The following is a 17093-nucleotide window of genomic DNA, read 5'->3' as shown; positions in this document are numbered from 1 at the left end:
ATCTAGGCGCATAGATATACAGCCAAATGTCAAAATTGGCAACTAAATCAAACCATCTAACTCCCACCCACCTGTCATCTTGATTTATAGTGCAATAAAGGTTTTGTTGCATTATATACTGATTCTCTGAATCTAATTACAAAGCGTAAATCACAAAGTGAAACCTCTGATCCTTCTGTCATTTAGAAATGGAAAAAAAACAGTCAGGAATTTTTCTAATAAAATATTCTTTATAGTGGCAAAGACTAGGACATATCCCACAATTAGACTATAAAACTATGGAACATCTGATTTAGAAGATTATGCTGTTTGTTCTGGCGAAAAAATTTAGTTGACAAAATTCTTGGGTTTAAGATTTTTAATATAATCGACCATTCTAATTTATTTTTCCCCTTAAATTTAAAATGGTGGGAATACAGATAACTGTGGATGTGTATTTTTTGTTGTCATTTATATAATAGTTCTATGTATGAAGCATTGTGGAACCAGAAATGTGGATTGAGTATTCCAGATAGTTCTTTCCTCTCTCTCTGCTTTAATAGTGAACATAAATCAAATTGTTTAATATTAGTGTAAAATTTTCAAGGGTGACTTTCAATGAGCTTTAGGGTACAATGTTTAAAAGTGCCTAAATAATATTTTCAAAAGAGGCATAGGCTCCTAAACTCAAGGTCCTCAAAGGTATTTAGGTGCCTAATTGCCGTTGAATTTAAGTGCCTCAGTCACATTTGAAAAAATGACTTAGGTTCCTACGTCTTAGGCACTTCTGAAAAATTCATTCTTATGCTCCTTATATATTCATGTCACTTTTGAAAATGTAACCTTTACCCTATTTAAAAACAAAAAAACAACCAACCAAATAACAAATAAAATGGAGGAGTGGGGAGAGAGAAAAGAGTAACCTCAGATTGGTTTTAACTGACCAGAAACATATCATAAGACAGAACTTCGGCACAGAATTCTATATGGAAAAGAGAGCAGGCATGGGCAGCCACAGAAAACTTACTTCTTGCTTCCCCTGAGCCTCTTCAGCTGCATAGACCCAGAGGTTCACAGAGCCCTTATGGTCCAGCAGCAATGGCACCAATTTTGCTTTAGTTAGAACCCTAAAACCTTATATAAATAATAATAATTGTTGCTGTATAATGCTTAAAAATAGTGCTGGGTGAGCCATGAAGGTTGGATCTGAATGTCCTAAAGTTCAGGAGTCTTTGGCTTGAGTCATCTCTTTAAATTTCAGTCTTGTTTTAAAAGCTATTTGTTACTTCTACAGATCTCTGTAACATGAGCTCAGCTTTGTAACATTGTTGATTATCAATGGGACTTCTCTGGCATCATCTTACTCCCTGATTACTGTGTTATGGCAGATCTGGTTTTTCCTATTATTGTTTACTGTCATGAAACAATTAGGCCAGAGGTGATGCCTGCCTTCTGCTGTAGTTGTTGTTTAAGTGCTAAGGTAGTGAGTGTCAGTAAGAGCAGTTGGTTTTAGCAATTTGCCTCTTTATTTTCTCTCCTGGCGAATTCAGAGAATATACTGATGTATGCATAGAAATTGTTCATGTATGACACTATCCAGATGCCAAGTATACATAAATTGCATAATACATCATTCATTTTCTATCTGTGTTTTTTTAACAGGCATATAAAAACAAAAACAACAAAAAATTATGCAAGCCTTCAGCTGCTAATTAATAGGTAATAAGTCTACCAGGTGAGCCATTTAAAAGAACTAAATTACATGGAAGTGATTGATACATTTTGAATCAAGAATAAAATGGAATAAGAATTTGGGCACCAGTATCTTGGGATATAAATGGGATTAGATATGTTACTGGTGATCCTTGCCCATGTGCCCAGAAAGTTACGCTGATTATAAAATACATGGTCAGAAAGGTATTTTCCTGCTCCAGTAAAGGATCTATACTTCCAATAGAACAACAAATTAATGTATTTTTTTATTTTTAGCAGCAGAGAGAGGAACTGTGCCTGCTGATATTTGGGGATGGTGGTGTGGAGGGGCAGAGTGAGGGCAGCTGGCTTCAGCAATGTTACTGAACATGCTCAGTCCATGACCCCACATGCTGCCGCCACACATTGCCTGTGGTTAGCAGTGAAACTTTGTATTGCATGTTATTGGGAAAAAATGTCACTCCTCCTATAGAATTGTGATAACAGTACAGTACGAACTGTCCTTGTAATGGAAAAGCTTTTGCATTAAGTATGCAAGAGAAGTGCCCAAAAAGAGGCCAGATATTTTAGAAATTTGGTTACCCTTTTTAGTGCCCTCAGAGGAGAAAAACTCCTCCCTAGCCAGCAAGCCAGAATCTTTAGCCAGGTTCTTTGACTGTTAACCTGATCCTGAATAAGTAATGAATGATGTAGTATGTTAATGTTGTAATTTTGTCTAAATAATTTTTTTTAAGATATTTTCCCCTGAGCAAGAGTTATCCACTAGGATTAGGTGAGCTGTATGTCTCACGATTAATTTCCTCAATTGTAGGGTCAGGTATCATTGGTAGATTTTAATCCCTGCTATGATTTTCTACTTTTCTCTTATTGTGTCTGGGTTAGCAAGAAAAGCACAAATAGTAAATTGGTAGGACTCTTTAATAAATTTTCATCCATCGATTGTGCAGCGAACCTATGTGCCAGTTTGTGAAAAGTTTGAATTATTCATACAAATGATACATACTACTTGTAGTACTATTTAAAAACCAATCAATCACTTCCTTTTCACAATATTCAATTTTTTAGTAGCTAAAGAAACCTCTAGGAATATGAGAGGGCGTGTATGAGGTAATCTTAAAAAGTAACTCAACATTAAACATACAGCAAGCTTTAAATACACAATGGATGAACTTACTGATAAAACTTGCATTCCCCTGTTTCCTCTCAATGACCATAGTATATGAATCAGAGAAATGATACATTCAGTAATGATTAGTTAATACTTTTGATCTGGTGAATGAGGTCATCCCATGAAACATTTCTAAACATAACTAGTTGTAGTTCATGCTCATGTGGCATCTTATGCTATTACTATGCAGACACCCAAATGATGCCACTCTCTTTATAGTGGTTTGCAGAGCATTTTACATAAGGCTGCTCACTTGTTAAAATTCATTCAAATAAATTCTGGTTAAGATCTGTGATTGGGCTGGAGAGTAAGAAATGGGAGTGTGGAAGAGATCACTTACTTATAACAATATTAGAGTTTCTCCTGTAAAAGGACTGTCACACAAGCCAAGAAACATACTTTGCCATTACTTAGAAAACCATTCCTTGGCCCTAGTGATTGACACATTAATCTTATAAGCATTTAAGCCAGATTATTTGAAAAATGGTGTAGGAACCAATTTCTTGTTCTGAATTTACAGCTAAAATTTTTTCTATTTACTATTAGAAAGGAAAGTTGGCATAAGCCAATGAAACTTACATTTGCAGGTTAGAGCAGCAGGAGCTGATATGCTTTAAAATGGCTTCCTTTTTTCCTGGGAGGAAAATATTGTCAAGAACTATTCAAAATTATTTGTGCATCATGGAGTTGAAACAACATGGCATCTACTCTATTACGTGCTAATGAGAGAACATATACAAATATTTAGTACTTATGGCACTTTGCATCTCCAAAAGGCTGTGTGAACAGTAATTAGTTCCTCAAAATATCCCTGTGTAGTTTTGTAGAGTAGTTTTCCACATTTTATAGATGTGGAAAAACTCACCTAAGGGTACAAGGCAAATCAGTGGCAGAACCAAGTTTAGAACTCAGGATTTCTTGTGGTCAGTGCACTAGACCATGCTGCGCCTCTAGTGTACATTCATCAACAGTATATTTGGGTACTACTTTTTGAAAATCATACTGAATGTTTGTATTTGTGGTGTCTGGTGATTGACAGCAGTGACAACAGAATTCCTTTTTAAAAAAATCAATAGACCAAGCCTAGAGTAGCAGCAATAGAGTGTGCGTCTTCATCCTGCTCTCTTAATGATCTCTGTAGTAACTTGACAAGACTATCCCCCTGGAGTAGTTCATTCTCTGTACCAGCTCACTTCTGAACTTCTCATGAATAGGCACTCAGCTATGCAAAATGGTATCAATTGTGCAGAAATGTGCCAAATTATTTGAATTGTGATCTGCTGTCCATTTAACACAGGGTTGAGGTCACCGGCCTCCTTTTATATAGGACTTCAAGCTGTTTTGAACATTTTTTCTGGAAACTATCTTATCTGCAGAACTGTGGCTTATAATGCTAAAATAGAAATATTCTGAAAAGCCAAGATTCTCTGGTCAACTAAATCCACTTTGCACTGCATAAATGACATAAAATGGACTTAAAGCCAGGCCAGTGGAGAAGTCTGCTGTGCAGGGGAACTCTTTGCTGATGGAAAGTTGGCAGAGGGGCTCTACTATCTCCTGTGTCAGTCTCCCTTTCCACCCCGGCATGTGGGGGCAATGTGGCATCCCAGGCTGGTGAGGATCTGACATGGCAGAGTTCTTCCATTTTCTATTGCTGCATCTATTATTCTAACATATATTAGTTACTGGTGAGTTGCTGTTACACCTGTGAATTCCCTGACATAAAAATTGAACACTTGATGGTAATTTACATTTTTTTAATTGGATTTTCTTTTCTAATGGAATGTGTTAACATATTTGGTAGTAACTTAATTACCTTTGTGCATTTTAATGTAGAATATGAGTTATGTTAACGTCACATTTTACACTGTATATTAAGGAAATCTCTGTCTGTTGTAAGAGCAACAAGGTGGGTGAGATAATATCTTTTATTGAACCAACTTCTGTTGGTGAGAGAGACAAGTTTCAGAGCTACAAAGAGCTCTTCCTGACCAGACCTAAATCTGTCCAGCATTTTGCAGATCCAACTGCGTTTCCCATCTGTTAAATCAGTAGGGACACTTTAGTTACTGACATTCTGATTGTAAACTACAAAGAAGTGGAATAGTGGTCTTGTAAATAAGGCACTAGTCTGGAACCTGGAAGATGTGAGTTCAATTCCTGGTTCTGCACAAACTGCCTGTGTAATCTTGGGGAAATTACTTTAACCTCTGTTTCTGTTCTCTGTCTGCACAGTGAGGATAATGCTTTTTTCCCATCTTTTGTCTATCTTGTCATTTAGATTGTAAACTCTTCAGGAAGCTGACTCTCATTGCACATTTATACAGTGCTTCACACAATAGGATGTTAAATTGGTTGTAACTTTGAGGCACTGCTGTAATACAAATTAATAACAATACAATTATCAGGTCCATATAAATCCCTAGATAGATATAAATAAATATAAAAATATGGCTGATATACTAAACACTGTAGTCTGGTTAACTTTAAATGTTAGCAAAGGCACAAGTAGAATTAAGCAAGTATTTAACACGCACACACATAATCTACTGTATGTACTCTAGAGTACATAAATAATCAGAGCAGAAAATGTTACTGAGCCACACTCCAGGTCACTCAGCACTTTCTGTTTGTGTGTGGTATTAATCAGTCAGAGTGGCTAAATGATCTCTTAATCGTTAAATGTGGGAGTTCTTAGTTACACAAAGATCAGTTGTGGGACGGGGCGGGGAAGCTAAATCAAGAAAAAAGAACTTAGACAAAAAGAAACAAAACAGATACATTATGTGCCTTCAGTGCAGGTCCAACAGTAAATTAGAATCAGAGGATCACTCTAAAACTACCAATCATTCAGGGATTTAAGTGAGACTTTTGATGAAGATTATGGATATTTTACTGTTTAATAATCTAATAAAAAAGATACTTTACTAACTCAGACATAGGTTAGGGGTTTGTTATAGAAGTGGATGGGTGAGGTTCTGTGGCCTGCATTGTGCAGGAGGTCAGACTAGATGATCATAATGATCCCTTCTGACCTTAAAGTCTATGAGTCTATAAACATGAAGCCTTACAAGTTTTGTGTTCAAACAGATACATCAGGATTTAAGACCAAAAAAAAATTACAAGGTGTACAAGACCAGAGAGGTAGCCGTGTTAGTCTGGATCTCATGTGTCTGACGAAGTGGGTATTCACCCACGAAAGCTTATGCTCCAATACATCTGTTAGTCTTTAAGGTGCCACAGGACTCTTCGTTGCAAGGTACAAGACATACATTAGGACAAAAGATTGGTTTTATTATCAGATGGTCAAGGTCTGAGGTCCATGAGCATATTTAAACTTCATGCGGTACTTCAGATACGGTACTTGTTTTCTAAATTGGTCATATGACAGATAGACGCACATACACGCTGTCTGAGAGTGTGCACAAATGAGGTATTTTACTTGTTGCACAAAATAAGCTTGAATATGCCTGTGCAAAAATATACACAAACCTCAGGGCTGAGCTTTCTGAGACTCAAGCCCATAACATTTGTTTGTGCCTTAATTTCTATAATGTTTAAACTAACTGAACTAAATTGATCGTTACATACGTTGGTGTAAGGCAGCAACATCTCATGAATTATTCCTTGGCTTCACAAATTTATTTCTAATCTTACAAATTCCTCTATCTCTGGTTCATAGGGTCTGCAGTACACAGAATAGAATTAGCCTCCGGTCCATTTCTTTGTGAATTTCTGTTCACGTATTTTAGTTTGTGGCAGTGAATCAAAACTAGCTTTCTGGGCAAATGTCATTATCTTGTGCCACAGTGCCCCAACTCACTATACTTTTCACTAATATTCTTGAGTACACCTTGCTGATAAGATTTCTCTTACATATACTATAAACATATTAAGAGCAAGGATTCTTCGAAAATAAATAAATAAATAAATAAATAGTACCACATCTTTGGGAACAGTTATGAATCCATATAGTTGGTTAGGCCCCAATTTAGCAAGCTACTTAAGCACATATATAAATTTAAGTACATCATTAGGACTACTCCCATTTTTAAAGTTACTTAATTGCTTACATACTTTGCTGTACCAGAGTCTTAAAGGTATCAGAAGAAACCTTCAGGATTTGAGACTTAATTTTTTTTTTTTTTTTGGAGACAAGGTGGGTGAGGTAATATCGTTTATTGGACCAACTTCTGTTGGTGGAAGGTACAAGCTTTCGAGCTACACAGAGCTCTTCTTCAGGTCTGTGGAAGAGAGCAGAGTGACCTGAAGAAGAGCTCTGTGTAGCTCAAAAGTTTATACCTTCCACCAACAGAAGTTGGTCCAATAAAAGATATTACCTCATCCACCTTGTTGCTCTCATATCTTGGGACCAACATGGCTACAACAACAGTGCCAGGTGTAGAATTCATTACTTATCCTAACCAGTCTCAAATAAGGACAAAATATAGATTTATGCTGAAGAAAAGACCCTTTAACTTTCTTTTACTATACTAACTTGGGTAAGCTGTGGTAAGTTTGTTTGTCAGTTTCTTTTTCTGACTCTCATACAGGATACAAGGGCTAAATATATTTTTGGCTTCCTTAGAATAAGCTGTTACGAGTTACCAAACTGTATCATTTGACTATCGAGCTTGTAAAAGAAACTTCTGTATTGATGTACTTCAGTTCTCAGACAATCTGCCTAAACACTCACCTGTCTAAATGGAAGAAAAGCTCTCTTTAGTAACCTGAAGCTTTCAGAATACAATTTCCTCCAGCCTTACGGAAATGAGCAACAATATTCTGAGTTATGTGATACTCTCTAGATAGGAAATTCCAGCATTATGCTGGAAGTTGCTTATACAAATTAATCTCCAGCAAACCTGAAATGGCTCAGAATTTTTCCTGGTTTTCCTTAGAGCACACATGTATCAGAGTGCAAGGTCTTTGAGACCTGTGGAGAATTATTGTGTTGGTACCATGTTGGACCTTGAGGTCCTCGCAAATGTTATTGTGTTCAAAGAAGCACACCTTCTGTTGGCTGATGGTTGGTGGCGGGGGAAGTGCACAAGATGTAAGGACTACCTTGCCCATAGGCGTTTGTTATGTTTGGGGGTTTTTTATATATGGATTCGTCTCTGAGCATGCTTTAATGCTCCAGGATATGGAGGAATATGTACTCAGGTTTCAGTGGAGAGCATGGGCCACAATCTGCAATTATTAGAAGACTTAAACAGCCATGATATTGGTCTACTCAAAAGAGGCGGGTGGGGAGGGGTTCACTGAGTTTTCTAGGAAGAGAGATGCTGGTCTGTGGTTAGCATAGGACTAAGAGCCAAGAACTCCCAAGTTACAATCCTAGTTCTGATAGTGGTTTTGTCCATAACTTTGGGCTAGGTACTTTTAACCCGCTTTCAATTTCCCCTTCTATAAAATGGACATACTGCTTGTCTCCTTAAATGGGTGTTCTGAGAATTAATATTTGTAAAAAGCTTTGAAGACTAAAATGATTTTGTTAAAAATTCTCCTTGAGGAGCTGAAAGGGAGGCTCGCCTCAAGTGAAATGGTGTAAACATGATTAACATCCCAAGACCAGATCTCTTAAAACAGGAGAGATCTGTAAGTCACATTGAGAATCTTGAAATAAATGTGTACAGTTTCCAGGATTTTAGAAATAGTCTTGTGAGAGCTGAGACTTTTTTAAAAAAAATTGAAGGAAATGTTCCAGAAATAGGACATTACAGAATGTCTTTTTAGCCTATACCAACAGTGCAAGAACTGTCCAATAGAAGAAATTATACTAAGATGAGCAGAACTCTGAGCTTGCAGCCTATCACTGCTCCAGCATGTACAACAAGAATGATGGAATTTAATTTAAAACACAATAATGTAACAGTTGTCCTATTAAATATGCTCACTGTAGATTTCAAGATGGTGATAGGTGCCTTTCTATTGCAAATAAAAAGAAAAACAGTGTGTCACTAAGGCCTGGTCTGCACTAGGACTTTAATTCAAATTTAGCAGCGTTAATTCAAATTAACCATGCACCCATCCACACCAGGAAGCCATTTAATTCGACATAGAGGGCTCTTTAGTTCGAATTCTGTACTCCTCCCCGACGAGGGGAGTGGCGCTAAATTCGACATGGCTATGTCGAATTAGGCTAGGTGTGGATGCAAATCGAACTTAGTAGCTCCAGGAGCTATCCCACAGTGCACCACTCTGTTGACGCTCTGGACAGCAGTCTGAGCTTGGATGTTCTGACCAGCCACACAGGAAAAGCCCCGGGAAAATTTGAATTCCTTTTCCTGTCCGGACAGTTTGAATCTCATTTCGTGGTTGGACATCGGGGCGAGCTCAGCAGCACTGGCAACAATGCAGAGCTCTCCAGCAGAGGAGTTCATGTAATCTCTGAATAGAAAGAGGGACCCAGCATAGACTGACCGGGAAGTCTTGGATCTGATCGGTGTGTGGGGCGAGGAGTCTGTGCTTTCGGAGCTGCGCTCCAAAAAATGGAATGCAAAGACCTACGAGAAGGTCTCCAAAGCCATGAGAGACAGAGGATACAGGCGGGATGCAACGCAGCGCCGCATGAAAATCAAGGACCCCAGACAAGGCTACCAAAAAATCAAAGCGGCAAACGGACGCTACGGAGCCTGCCACCACTGCCCCACCAGTGACCGTGGACTCTGATGATGGGACAGTGTCGACGGCCAGTTCCTCGGCGATGTTCGCGGACGGGGAAGATGAGGAAGGGTTTGTGGAGGACGAGGCAGGCGACAGCGCTTACAACGCTGGTTTCCCCGACAGCCAGGATCTCTTCATCACCCTCACGGAGATCCCCTACCAACCCTCCCCGGCCATTAACCCGGACCCTGAATCAGGGGAAGGAGCAGTCGGTAAGTGCTTTAAACATGTAAACTTTTATTCTTAATATTACAGGAATCTGAAGTATGTGAAAAGGAGGTCTCTCTATATATGGGGATAGAACAGAAATCATCCTGGGAGATCTCCACGAAGCTCTCCAGGAGGGAATCGAAAAGCCTCCACAGGAGGTTCCTGGGGAGAGCTGCCTTACTGGGTGCTCCATGGTAGCACACCTTTCCGCTCCAGGCTTTCATGAGGTACTCAGGGAGCATTGCCTCCACGAGCACGGCTGCATAGGCCCCTGGTTTGTGCTGGCTTTCACGCAGCATGCGCTCTCTATCTCCTTCAGTGACCGTCCTCAGGGTGATCTCGCTCGGAGACTCCTGCATCTAATTAGGGGAATTACTGTAATGTTACGCCTGGTCCAAAGTATTTTTAAAAAATCTCCAGACAGACGGCGTAGCAGAGACTCAGCACGCTGCTGCGTGACAAGCGTAACGGAAAGCCAAAGAATCAAATGGACGCTCATGGAGGGAGGGGGGACTGAGGACACAAGGTATCCCACAGTTCCTGCTGTCTCCAAAAAGCATTTGCATTCTTGGCTGAGCTCCAAATGCTTCTAGGGTCAAACACAGTGTCCGCGGTGGGTCAAGGCATAGCTTGGCAATTTATGCACCCCCCTGCACCCACCCCCAGAAGTGAAAGGGAAAACAATTCTCTGACTCTTTTACATGTCACCCTATCTTTACTGAATGCTGCAGATAGATGCGATGCTGCAGCACTCAACACCAATATCCTTGCTCCCCCTCCCCCCCCCCGCCATGGGTGGCTGATGGTACAATATGACTGATATCCATCGTCATCATCAGCCTATTGGCACATGGGGCAGTGCAAAATGACTGGTAACCATGCCGACTAGCATCAGTGAGGTCGATCAAGGGCATCTGCTCCTAATTTTTCCTGGTAGATGGTGCAGTATGGCTGGTAACCGTCCTCATCATAGCAACAGGGGGCTGAGCTCCATCAGCCCCCACCCTTCATGTGTAAAGAAAAGATTCAATTGCCCCTGGACTAGCAGAGGGATGCTGGGCTCCTCTCCTCCACACTCCTTAATGTCCTGTCTGGACTATCATAGCAGCTGGAGGCTGCCTTCCACTCATTTCTCACTAACAAGTCACTGTGTCTTATTCCTGCATTCTTTATTACTTCATCACACAAGTGGGGGAACAATGCTATGGTAGCCCAGGAAGGCTGGGGGAAGAACGGAATGAACAGGTGGGGTTGTTGCAGGAGCACCTCCTGTGAATAGCATACAGCTCATAATTTCTGCAGGATCTGACACAGAGCAGCTGTGCTCTCTGGTTCTATGATACAGTGGTTCTCTAGTACACTTGCCCATATTCTAGGCAGGACTGATTCTATTTTTAGATACCAAAAAGGAGGGATTGACTCAGGGAGTCATTCCCAATTTTGGCTTTTACGCCCCTGGCTGATCTCAGCCAGGGGCACTTATGACAGCAGCAAATGGTGCAGTGCAAAAGGACTGGTAACCATGATCATCTTATTACCAATTTATGGTATGGTAGATGATACAGTATGGCTGGTAACCATCTCTGCTGTCATGCAAAAGCAAAAGCATGCTGCTGTGTAGCGCTGCTGGACCGCCTCTGTCAGCGGCATCTAGTACACATACGGTGACAGGCACAAAAAGTAAAACAGGCTCCATGGTTGCCACGCTGTGGCATCTGCCAGGGCAATCCAGGGAAAACGGGCTTGAAATGATTGTCTGCCGTTGCTTTCCCGGAGGAAGGGATGACTGACGACATTTACCCAGAACCACCCGCGAAAATGGTTTTTGACCTATCAGGCACTGGGATCTCAACCCAGAATTCACAGAGACAGACTAGACTGTGTTCATTGTTCGCAAAAATGCATCTTTGCAAGGAATTCACTCCCTTTTTCCCATCACATAGCTTCGACTGTCTCCAGACCTGCCACAGCATCCCCCTCACAGAGGCTGGCAAAGATTAGGCGGCAAAAGAAAAAGACACGGGATGAGATGATCGCTGAAGTTATGGGGTGCTCCCGAGCCGAGGCGGACCAGCAGAGCCAGTGGAGGGAGACCCTCTCTCTGTACCAGCGCTCACACAGAGAACGGGAGGAGAGGTGGCGTGAGGAAGACAAGCAGGTGACTCAAACGCAGCTTGGACTAATGAGGGAGCAAACGGATACGCTCCGGCGCCTTGTGGATGTTCTGCAGGACCGCAGCCAGGAGGACAGAGCCCCCCGCGGTGTATGTGCAACCGCCCTCCCCCGCCACAAAGTCCCATACCTCCCGTCACCCAAAGTAACCAGAAGGAGTGGCGCCAGGGGCCATGAAAACTGTCACTGCACCCCAGCAGAGTGCTCAAGTACCCAAAAGCTCTCATACCCTAAGTTTTGAGAATTCCTTCCCTTCCTGACTCACCCAAGCCCCAATCCCAGTTTCATCCCCTGACTGTCTGGTTAATTATTAAAACTACTTTGCTGTTAATTACTGTTTCCGTCATGCTTTTTTACACAACGCTGTGTTTGAAGGGGTGGGTGGGTGGGTGGGGAAGGGGGTAGTGTATTGCATAGGACAGTCACCTTTAGCAGGGTACAGAGACGGGGGCAGGATCAGCAGCAGGTCACACACACACTGCAGTCAGTAGGCACCCTGGTCAGTATGAGACGTGGTTTGCAGGTTCTGTGTGGGTGGGGGGGTACGTGACTTTGTAGCGGGGGAGGGGGGTTACAGATCTCATGTAACGGTCCCCGTCCTGGACCACAGAGCCACGCAGCAGAGGAATCTGTATCCGTCCTCCCCCGCCACAAGGCCACATAGCCCCCGCACACAGAGTCCCAAAAAGGAGGGATGGCAGGCTCTGTTGAAACAACCAGTCCGGCACTGCAGAGCGCTCTGGGAGCAGGAGCCTGTCATTCCTCGAGTTTAGAGGCGGTCTTTACATCACCGCACACCCTACCCAGCACAGTCTGCGTCCCAGTTTCTTTAATGCAAAGTCATCAATAAAGAAACCTTTGTAAAGTTACAGTGGAAGATGTATTTTATTTTTAAACGTGTGTTGGAAGTGGGGGAAGCGGGGTGGACGGGGTATGTAACTGCAGATGCTAGTCAACAGTAACTTGGTAAAGAAACAGGGGCAGGTTCAGCTTCTCTGTAAAGAAACTGAACAGTCACAGGTCACGCTGCTCGCTGCTCGCTGGTACTTTAAGAGTTCCTTGTCGCTGTGCAAGGCGCCTGCATAGGGCTTCACGAGCCAGGGCATTAGCGGGTAGGCTGGGTCCCCGAGGATCACTATAGGCATCTGCACATCCCCAAGAGTTATTTTATGGTCTGGGAAGAAACTACCTTCCTGCAGGTGTCTAAACAGACCAGAGTTCCTGAGAACACGCGCGTCATGAACTTTGCCTGGCCTCCCGACGTTGATGCTGGTAAAACGTCCCCCATGGTCCACCTGTGCTCGCAGCACCATTGAAAAGTAGCCCTATTTCTCAGCAGCTGACTGTGGAAGAGGTGGACGATAAGGTGCGAGGAGTTGACAACGGCCATAACTGCAGCGGGCTCCGTGCTCGCAGTGCTGTGGCGCCCGCGCTGTCACTGAGCAGAAAAGTGCACGAACAGATTGCCCGCAGGCGCTTTCGGGGAGGGAGGGAGGGCGTGATTGACGGTTCAATGATGACAGTTACCCAAAATCACCCTCGACACATTTTTCCCCCAGCATGCATTGGGGAGAAATTCCAGAATTCCAATGGGCAGCGGGGAGTGCGGGAACTGTGGGATAGCTTCCCACAGTGCACCGCTTCCAAATTTGACGCTGGACCCGTTACTGTGGACTCACACAGTCGAATTAGTGTATTTAGTGTGGATACACAAATTTGACTTCATAAGGTCGATTCCACAAATTCGACTTAAGTTGATTCGAAATAGTCTTGTAGTGTAGACATACCCTAAGAACGAACAACTTCCTCTCCAGAATTCTGTTTTAATGTATCATCCCAGCAAACAAAAGAATTATCAGTCAAATTAATTAGTTCATCCTTCATTTCCTCTTCCAAAGATACTTGATGTAACCTTTTCCCAAATATTAGCTATGTTAAGAGAGCTAAGGAATGGTGCATGGTGTGTGGAAATCTAGCATGATGGAAACTATCATTCTTCAAAATATGATAGTTATGTACCTGGTCTTATCTATGGGAATGTGACTGGTGCTCACTACTAAAAGGTGATCAAGAAAAAAGGCAGTAGAAATGAGACTCCTGTGATGAGTCACTGAGTACATAGGCTTGACTGGATTCATGACGCTGACATTCCTGCTGAATTAGTAGTTGAAAGGTTGATTCTGTATACTGAGTGATTCCAGCTCAGACTGGTAGGAACGTATGCATGAATCACAAGGCTTTAGACAGACTATTGAAAGTAAATGTAAAACCAAAAATGTCTGACAATGCCCAAAAGCAAGTCCTAGTCAGACTGGATGCCTATTTTTTTATTACATCTGTCTGCTCAGGGAATGGCTCATTGAGACTGAGAAACCCAAGGTGATTGAGGGACCATCACTACTGGCATCACTCCTTTGTTGGAGTCACATCTGGTTTTACTATAGTGATATAATTTTTATATTTTTTTGCATCTGCTTTGTAGCCACTATGTTCAAATTCCCAATTAGAGGAGGCAGCTAAAATACAAATACAATCCCTGCATCGATACAAAGCCACCCTTTTTGCCAGGTGTGAATGAGCTAATGGTATGTACATGACTTAGTTCGACAGGAAGAAGTAACAGTTTGAGGTTTAATTAAGCAAGCTATCTTAAATGATCTCTTTTCCTTCCTCCTCCTCCAGCACTTCCGGTTATTTCCTGATATATTTTAGGAGCCAACCTTAGCAGGTTTAGGGAGGAGCTGTTTTAAAAAACAGATGTATGCTTCCTGAAAGACATCATTAAAAGCTTCCAGTGAGAAAGGCAAATAATTCTGTACCCTTTAAGGAGATGAGTGCATGACATAAGAAACAATGGGTTGTATCTACACAGAATGTAATATTAAGAAAAATATAAATATTTCACAAAACTCAAACCAGGAATCTTAAAAACTAAAAAGCAAATAAATATATTTTTTCATAGAAGAGTCTCTCTTTCTTATTCTGAATATTCTAATTAACTCCATAAAAATTGTAAGATTTTTTGTTTTGTTTCAGACTTATCAGTTAGTTAAATTACTTCCACTGGTAATAGCCACCAGGCAGGCATGCTGTTCATTGATGACTAGAAGAAATATGGAATAGTATGAAGTCCAAATCAGTTTTCTATAGTTACCTTTAACTTTCAAAGACTTTTGACCTCTAAACTTGTATATTGGCCATTTAAAATGTACTAGCAGAGGTATTTATAGCAATGAATACATATCATGGCCAGGATCAGAAAATCACACTGAAATTTTTCAGTTTGGACTTTAGCCTTTGGTTTTAGCAGGTGAATATTAAAACATCACACAATATATCCAATACTATTTTTGTCACAATTAGCTAGGATTTTTGCTTCTTCTTTTCAAATTCCTGGATGTTGCTAATTTTTATGAAATTCTTGTCTTTTGGGTGACTCATTGAAAACTTACAGCTTCTACTGAAATGACCTGGATGTGACCCACTGATTGAAAGTTTTTGATCTCTACATGTCAAAAGTGGCATCAGGTGGTATTTGACTGCGGGGGGTGGGGAAATAGGTTCTGTTGATTTCCCTGTTCTGATTTTCTCATTTTGGTGGGAATATGCCTTTCTCACAGTTAATCACAAACTGAGTTTCTCACAGTTACTATGAACTGAAAAAAACAACTCAGATCAATCAGCAGGGAAGGGAAACAGTGCAACAACAAAACCCTCACACACACTCACTTTATAACAGTCTGGAGACTGAAATATAGAATTAAGACCCAAAACTGACACATGATTTATTGATTACACTTATGATGGGCCCTCAGTTAGTGTATCTCTAATTGAAATATGTTAGAAGGTAGATTGATTTAGTTAAAAGAATTTGCAGCTAAAACATTGATGTCAGCGTCGTTGAGAGAGATGGAAAAAAGTCATCATAAAAGAAGCTGTGTAGAAAAAGTATGGATTTGCTTTTAATTTAAGTAGTAAAAATATTTACATTCATTTTTTAAAACAATCTTTGGGAAATGGTGTACAAGGCTGCATATATAGTTAGACATTTATAATGTAAATATTTAAATGAACAACAATGAAAAGAATGCAAAGTTTATGCTAAATACAGTAGGGTGAAATGGCTGCACTGTACTGCTGGAAGGCATAAGATTATATGTGGATCTGTTGCCTAGTGATCATCTTTTCCATATGTGCTAGTAATATCAGACAGGTGATTTAGTTTCACAGAGATCAGGGGGACTGCTCATGTTCACAAAGGCCTTTGTACCTTCTTATTTCAGCTGTTTGGCTTATTCCTGTGATGTGGTTAATATATCCTGCAATGTAACATTTTAATACACATCTGTTGTTAGATAACACACAGTAAAATAAATGTAGCTTCCTGAGCTAACAAAGCAGACCTGTTCTTAGCTGGGTAAGTTTGAAAGAATTTTTGGGGGTATATTTCTTTAGTTCTGACAGAGGTGGCTGAGTGCCAGATTTTATTCATTAAAGAGAAAGCAGTAATGATCAGAAACAACCAGTCTTTACACATTTGTACTAAAACAAAGTTACCAGATTTCTGTGAACACTGTGTAACAAGATACCTGCATTTCTCTTCCAGACTTTAAGTAGATTTCATTCTCCACTATAAAGCTATCCTTCAGCCATACACCTCTTATCCATGAACATTATGGCTGGGATTTTCAAAGAGGTCTACGGGAATTATATACCCAATTCTCATTGCCTTTCAGTGGCAATGAGGTGTCTAACTCCTTTAGGCCCCTTTGGAAATTCCAGACTACCTGTTTCACTCCATGTTATGTTATAATTTAAGGTGCTATGAAGATTGTGAATTGATTTCACAGAGTTCACAGATAAGTCTGAAAACATTTATGTCAGACAATGGGTTCTAAAGAGTACCTAAAGGTTAGTGATCATTCTTACACATTGCCATGCACATGCTCTCCCTTACTCTCTCTCCTTCCTTTTCTTGTTTAGCACACTGCTTACTTTTCCCTATATTATGAGCATCTTAGTGGCATCAAACTTCCACCCAATAAGTATCACTGCAGGAACAAATAAAGGCAATGTCATTATTATCAGGAAACTGTAACCCGCAGCCAAAGAAACATCATATTTTCATCCTTGCTTCTTCTTTTATCTCCCTCTCTCTGCCTCATGCTTCTGTGTATGCAGG

The 17093-nt window shown here is 40.9% G+C and overlaps 1 protein-coding gene and 1 long non-coding RNA gene across 9 annotated transcripts in view; one reads left to right on the top strand and one right to left on the bottom strand.

Annotated features, from left to right (window-relative positions):
* LOC120409228 overlaps window positions 1-17093 on the bottom strand; it is a 146532-nt gene that overhangs the window by 17105 nt on the left and 112334 nt on the right. For all 3 annotated transcript variants that reach the window (XR_005601213.1, XR_005601212.1, XR_005601216.1), the window contains one exon: window positions 3440-3494. This is a non-coding gene — a long non-coding RNA (uncharacterized LOC120409228). The remainder of the gene's footprint in view (window positions 1-3439; window positions 3495-17093) is intronic.
* Window positions 1-17093, top strand: part of ARHGEF3 (Rho guanine nucleotide exchange factor 3) — a 267112-nt gene that overhangs the window by 171975 nt on the left and 78044 nt on the right. The gene's annotated exons all lie outside the window — the stretch shown is intronic.

Source organism: Mauremys reevesii, linkage group 7 (assembly GCF_016161935.1).
Source record: "Mauremys reevesii isolate NIE-2019 linkage group 7, ASM1616193v1, whole genome shotgun sequence".
Lineage (NCBI taxonomy): Eukaryota > Metazoa > Chordata > Testudines > Geoemydidae > Mauremys > Mauremys reevesii.
This window is presented reverse-complemented; position numbering and strand designations above follow the sequence as displayed.